This window comes from Siphateles boraxobius, unplaced genomic scaffold (assembly GCF_051911475.1).
Source record: "Siphateles boraxobius isolate OS27281-9 unplaced genomic scaffold, OSU_SipBor_1 130, whole genome shotgun sequence".
Taxonomy (NCBI): domain Eukaryota; kingdom Metazoa; phylum Chordata; class Actinopteri; order Cypriniformes; family Leuciscidae; genus Siphateles; species Siphateles boraxobius.
Window position 1 is genome coordinate 25,321,473 of NW_027508734.1, and position 7,791 is coordinate 25,329,263.

The window sequence follows — 7,791 nt, forward strand, 5'->3', positions numbered from 1 at the left end:
CTCTCTAGAGAGGGAACGAGTATTGCGTAACCGGCCGTGCTCGCGCCACGAGCGACTTCGCTTCAGTCGTCGAAAAACCAGAGAATTCAGCCTACAGCCCCTATTTTATATGCTAAGCCACTCCTATCTGGCGGGCTGTGACGCTATAAAGGCGCGGGCGCCCCTCATTGGGCGTGACGTCACGCCGGGCGCACTGGTAGGCTGCAGCAGCTGCCCGCAGGGCAGCCAATGAGCATGCGAGATGGCCTGCTCTAGGTCTGCTAGCGTTATACAAAATTAAGGATAATTTTTGGCTTCAGTATCTCGAGAAGATGAATCTTTCCCGTAGCGTAAGCTAAACTTACGCAATACTCGTTCCCTCTCTAGAGAGAACCGAGGTTACGTTAGTAACCGAGTATCGATTTCTGAACTGAAGTCTGAAGCGGAAAATTCAGTTTAGATCACAAGAATAAATTACCCTTTACAATAAATTCACATAGAAAACAGCTATTTTAAATTGTAATTGGCTACTATTTCACAATATTACTGTTTTAATGTATTTTTGATTAAATAAATGTAGTCTTGGTGAGCAGAAGATAGGCTAATTCTTTCAAAAACAGTTTCCAAACTTTTGATTCTGTATATTTTCTGCCTTATTCTGTGATCATTTTTTTACGCTGTATAAAAAACTATGAGAACTTCATGCTCAAGAGTTTGTAGTACAAACCAATCATAAAATTGTCAAAATATAGTAAAAAAAAAAAATCAGATATTAATGGTTATTGTTCAGCGGTGTATTTGAATTTTTTTTTTTTTTTTTTTTTTTTTTTTTACAGAATTAAAACCAAGAGAGGAGATTAAATAAAAACAGGTATTACACTTGACATGTCTGTCCCCCTCACTTCTAAAATCATGGCTATATGCACTTTGATTTCTTTTGGCCACTGATGATGGACTGTGCAGAAAAAAATGAAAATTACATTAAAAACATGTACATGTATGTCTCTGTAAGTCGTTTATTTGCTAGACAAGCTGTTGGTTTGGAATGCAGTTTAAAAAAAAGGGATGGGTGTTTATAGTTTATACAAGTTTAGAGAGAGAGAGATTTTCATTTCCTTAAGTAAACACACACCTTTATGAGATGCAAGTTAAAGAGAACTTGGTAAAGACAGAGTATGATAAAACCCACATTAAGTGGACATAAATTTGAGTCCAGATCAGTAATCTAAAAAAATGTATATTAAGATAGATAATTAGATCATCTAATTCAAGAAACAACTCAAACCAAAATCCACATTCAAACCATATGGAACCAAAGTTTTTAATGTGGGTTTTTATCATGCATGACGCCAGAAAAATACAAATATTTAAGTGAGTGTGTAGTTCAACTCTTTACTTAGAGAGATAGATTTATATGCATACATCTACCCTTAGTTAATCGTTTATAAATAATAAATGTTGCATCATTGCTAAACAACAATAACTTTAGCAAATTACTGTACAGCCTCCCCCTACTGGACGCATTAGTAACAACAGGGGCATAAAACTGCCTGGGCCGTATATCTACTGACTCCAGGTCTGCAGCCTCCCCCTACTCACTATTGGAAACAGTAGGAAACAGCTGTAGCTAGGAAAAAAAACAGTACAACGACCTCCAGTGATTTAATTGCTGTAAATCCATTCATACAAAGCACAATCGAAATGTCTTGGTCTAGTCACATTTAATGTGTTTGCCATCACTGTTGAAAATTATTTTTTTTCTGTCAGGTGCTAAAACTAAACAGCGTGTAAAAGGCTACGCTCAGGCTATGTTCCCACTGTCGGTCCAAATCAGATTATTTGTGTATCCGATTGGAATCTGATCAAAAATAATTGACATCCACAGAGTGTATCTGTCAGGGTTTTGTGCAGGTAGATGATGATGAGAAGGCTGAAGGTTCAAATCCAAGTTTTATTTACAAGTACTCACAGATGTAGCAGGTCGGTCACACAAAACTTTAAACTGACGAGAACGGACCAAGACTGACTGAACAGAGGGAACTAAATACAGAGACTAATGAACAGAAGACAGGTGACAGAGATGACGATGATTAACGAAACAGGTGAGACAACTGAAGACAAACGAGGAGTGGGAAAACTGAACAAGGAAGACATGTGAAAGATGCTGAAGACAAACAGAAGAACTAAACAGCACAGACCGACACCAACATGACATGACCCCCTCCTGGTAGGCATGGCCTCACACCGTAGAACAACAGGGGTGGGGGGGTGGGCGCCCTGAGGGGGTGGGCGCCCTGACGGCTGAACAGGGACTGGACTCACAGGATCGGGGAAGCCTCCAGGGCGGAGCAGGACCCTTCGGGCGGCCACGGCGGTGAGGACCCTTTGGGCGGCCACGGCGGTGAGGACCCTTCGGGCGGCCACGGCGGAGAAGCCCCTTTTGGCGGCCATGGCGGAGAAGCCCCTTTTGGCGGCCATGGCGGAGAAGCCCCTTTTGGCGGCCATGGCGGAGATGATTCTTCGGGTGACTGTGGGCCCTTGGGCGCCCACGGCGAGGGCCTACTGCCCCCCCCCCAAAAAAAATACTTGGGGTGAGTGACACCGGACCCAGCGGTGAAGAGGTTTTATCTGGATCTGGGCTTATGGCAGTCTTGTCCACTACATGCCCCAGGAATTTCACTTGTTGTTGAAGAAACTGACACTTGTCCACTCAACTTCAGTCAATACTATGACAGCCGCTGGAACACCTGCTCCAAATGACTACAATGTAGTCTCTTAAGCACTACTGTATTAATCTCTGAAATGTAGCTGTTCCATTGCAAAGGCCAAACAGCATACACTGAAATTAGAACAGCCCCTAGGGAGTTGTAAACAAAGTCTTTGGATGATCGTCAGGATGCACCCCCACTTGCCAATAGCCACTGGCCAAATACAGTGTGCTAAACCATTCGGCTCGAGTTAAGGTGGTCAGAGTCTCTTCTTTTTGAGGAAGAGGGAACGCATCCTTATGTGTAATTGCATTCAGCTTCCTATTATCAACGCAAAAGTGCCAACTTCCAGCTTTCTTCTTGACCATAACTACTGGGGCTGCCGATGGGCTATTACTCTCAGAAATTACTCCTCTTTCCAACATATCTGCCAAAAAAAATTTAATCTCTTTATGTATCATTGGGGGTAGGGGGCGAAACCGTTCCTGGACAGGGGGGCATTACCAGTATAAATCCTGCCCTTGACAGTCTCAGTAAAGCCAAAATCATCCTTATTCTTAGCAAATACCCCACCCCACTTTCTCAAAAGTGCATCAAAAGCTTGACGTTGTTGTCAGTTAAATCAGATCCGAGCATTAATGGACTCACCCCAACAGCAGTTACCTCCTTTTCGGAGCTTTCAGCTTCCACCCCTTTCAGGAATCCATATCTTGTGGTGACTTTGCTGGACACACGTAGCAACCCATCATATTGAGTACGAGCCAGAATGCGTTGCCATGTTGCCATGGCCTGTTTCCACAATCGCTGTTCTGCAGGGCTCAGAAACAGGAAAGACTTAGATGGGCCCTGGAAAAGGGCACTCCAACATTTTGAGATAACATTCATTCCAATAATTAAAGGGTCAGTGGAAAATTCATCTTTCACAATAACACCTCTTTCCTGAAGTCGGACGCCTGCCACTGCAAAGTCCAATACGGCATACCCAACGGGGAATGTCCAGACCATTTGCGGCTCTCAGAGTCAACAGGGGGGGTCACCCAATTTATAGGAAAATAGCATACTCTGACGCATTGAGGTTACATGTGACACCGTATCAAACATGCCTATATACAGGGAACATTCTCGATCAAAACATCTACAATAGGGCAGACAGCAATAAAGGAGTGCACGGTCCCTTGGTTATCAATTGGGGTACTTAACAAATGAAGATTTGAAATTATATTCAAATCGGTCTGGCTGCTCTGATCGGATTTCGCGTGGTGGTTCATGTGACTTTCTCACGCCACGTAAAACGTTTACGTCAGACGTTGTTATAGGAAACCTGCTGAAAGTCACTGCTGAAACAAGGTTGTGTTGTTGTAAAGTGCTGGATGAGCAGCAAATGAAAATATAACAGAGACATGTTTTGAAACCAAGGGAGACGACAGCACGGAATAAAGGCGCACATACCAGCCTCCTACGTCTCTGCCGCTGCCTCCATAAATTTAGGAAACGCAGTTGTCCAGCGTGGCGGCTACACATTGTCATGTGGTAATATATAAGACAACATCTGAAGGGTATTCCAGAAAGCAGGTTATGTGACATACCCGGGTATGTTTAAGGGTAAGTAAGCCGATGACCTCAAGTTTTGGTTCCAAAAACGGAGGTAACTTCATGTAAGTAGCCATAGCAACCTACTCTCTGAAAGTAACCTGCTCCGGAGCAGGTTCTGTCCAGGGTTAGTTTCCTCAGTGCATGCGTTCCCTATTGATATGGCTCCAGTGGGCTTGACAGATTGCGCACAATATTATAGTTATATCAATATATAAATCGCTATTAAAACAACGAAATGTTAATTTTATTATAATATACAGCTATTTACTTCTAATCTCACAAATCATTAATCTTATTCAGACTTTTTAATTTTTGCAACAGGAGGTTTTCTATGCTATAATGTATTTCTATAATAAAATATATGATCTTTGATATGACATGATATATGATATATCTATGACTAAACAAAAAATAAACTTATACAACTATATCTTTGCAAGCGCAGACTGTATTTAGCCTAGTTCAAGCAGTCTTTTTTGTATTATATAATTAGCATCAAACAAACGTTATAGTTATTATTCACAGTGATTAAAGATTATTACACGAAAAGATTGAAAAATTATTGCACAACCACCAAAAAGGTGGCGATATGCACTAAGTATGTAAATCAGCATTTAACAAAAGAAGAAGAAAGGAGCATTGGTATGGCGCTTTTTCTTAGCTCCGTTTCCATGGTGACGCATCTATTCGTCGCTCTGTTGAGAATGTCTGGTGTGTTAACCAGTTGGATGGAAAAACTCCCGACGCGTTTTTGGAACCCAGCATACATCGAGTAAGCAAGGTTTGGGTTAATCAGAGAATGTCTAATATGGGGAGAAGTTTCACTGGCACTAAACTTCCGGGTTCTGAACTGGTTGCAGTTCCACTCTGGCTCCATATGAGGGCGCTCACAGGACGAGTGCAGAATGAATGGAGGTCTATGGAGCTATACCCCTAAAAATCCACTTTTCTAAGGATATCATTTTTTGTCTAGTAATTTGAATGTTGTTTTCGAAAGGAGATGCAAATAAATTACAGTTTACAGATTACCAGAGAACTGCTTTACGGTAATCCTTCAGTCACTTTGGTGCTTTCGCGATCTGCACTTTCTTTTCTCTCGAGGCATCGACAACACCGCTGACACAGGTAAATACACGTGCTAGACGAGTTTTTTTGTTGTTGTTTTAAAAGACCACGCCGAAAATACTTCGGATGCCACGATGCCATCAAGCGGTATCTCTGGACGTAATCAGTCCTTCACTGACAAGTCCATTAGCAGAATGCTAGCGTGTTATGGGCAACCACAACTCAACCTGTAAGAAATCGAAAGGACATAAGTACTTGTTCATTCAACTTTGGACCTATAACCCATGTTGAACTTGCAAAATCTACATTCAAATCTGAGATTTCTCAACGGCAATCGGGTGAAAGAGACAAATTTAGCCGTCTAGCCCCATAGACTCCCATTCATTTTGCTCTTGGACGCCAGTGGAACTCTGGTGGAACTACAACCAAAATTCGGTTCAATAGGGCTTAATAGGGAGTGGCCAGGCTTTCCTTAGACGACTTTGGGTTAATCAACCGAGAGTTCAGTTTATGTTTGACGGTAAGATAACCTTGCTTTCTGGAATACACCCAATTGACCCTTAACAGGGAGTTTGATTGACAGGTGATCTGACCAATCATAATCCGCCATGTTGTCCGACAAAGCAGTCAGGAGAGTTAGAAAACGTCGGAGGATTTAAATAATATTACGCAGTTAAAATAATATTACTGCTTGTTCATTCATGTTTATTTGATGCTATTAACTAGAAGGAAGAGATGATCAGTTGACGAGCAGCTTTAACTGAGGCTTCTACAGCGATCTGTCAGACACATTAAAGAGCCACAAAACGGTATTTATTGTTTAAATTTCTTTAAAAAATGACCAAATTTGAAAGTTGAGACTTTGTTTAATTTAGTTTCAAAAGTAACCTGGTCTGGTCTGTCCTGTTAGTGGTGGGCAGATCGAGGCTTCGTGAAGCAATGAAACAGTTGAACCAAATGTGCCATATTGTGTTGAGGCTTCGAATCAATCCGACACCCGTCTCAACTGTGACACCTAGTGGTCACTTGCAGGTGTTGATCTGAAACAACATTGACAACGAGCCATTAAAAAATTTTTTTTTTGATTATTGTAGCTATTTTTCTAATATGAAGCTTGTAACCTGTAGGTCCTGAAAAATTAATAGTAATAAAATACATCAAGCCACATGTCGTACTTTTTTAGAGATTCTTATGAAAAATATTAATTTCTCTTCTTTGGAAGGACTTAGCCTACTTTTTTAACAGATAATTTCTCCAGTCTTTGAAAAAAATCCTCTCACAAAAACCCACAAGGTCAAGATGAGTTGACTTCACTTTTTATACAGATGTACGATTGTGTGGTTTGTTCCCGACCCTGTCTATCAAATGCTGAATCGGCGGAGCACGCCACTTGTCGAAACACTCAGAAGCTTCATTTAGCCGTAGTCACGTGACATGGGTGTTTTGAATCACGCTTAGGATCAGTGTTTCGAAACATCTGCGCTTCAGGATCTCGCAAAGCTTCGGAACGACTGTTTCGCGTCAGCCATCTCTATGTCCTGTATGTCAGCGCCTTGTCAGTGTCCTCTGCTCTGCGGTGTATTTTTCATTGTGTGAGAATTCATGGTGTGTGGCGAGAGAGCAGCGTGGCTTGTCGGACATAGCATCAGTGGGGTGGGTCTTTGCGAACGGTCAATCGCAAAGTTCCCTACTAGGAGGAGTGATCCGTCTCATCTCCCACCAGCCACGGTTTGGGGAGCCCGCGGTTGCCCATTTCCCCGCAAGTGACCTCACAGACGTCTTCAGTTGAAGCGGTCCAACAAACCGGCCGCTCCAGCTTCCTCAAGCCGTTCCTGACCTTCTGGTCAGAAAAAGGAGAGCTCCACTCCATCTACGTGGTTGGGACAGACCGCTTAAGCGTTTCTGCCCGCCTCTATCCCGCTCTCCTTTTCCTACCCTGTCACCTTCGCCACCCAGCGTGCTTCGAAGTGCAGTCCCTATTTTACCTTTTTCACTCAGTCCGGCGCGGGAGGAAGGAGACGCAGTTTGCTCTCTACCCTCACCCCCAAAGCATTCTATACCTGCCGTTCGCATCCTCGGAGGCACATTTCGTTTTCCTCAGGAGCAGGCAGATCCAGTCACTCTGATCCAGGCAGTGGTACCTCCCATCACATGTCAGGACGCCAGGTGCTCTCCTCCACGACCAACCATGCCAACCCACGGGAATCAGCGGGACACCCTGACTCAGGTATTCCTCTGCACTGCAGCACCCCTCTTCCTCTATCACATTTCTCTCAAGAATGGAGCGCCTACCAGGGGTATCGCCTTGGATCCTTCGCACAGTTCGACTCGGCTACACGCTTCAGTTTTGTCGCAACCCCCCGTTGTTTCAATGGGGTCTTGCCTACTGTAGTCGACAGTGCCGCAGAGGCTTCTGTACTACAGCAGGAGATGTTATCCCTTCTAC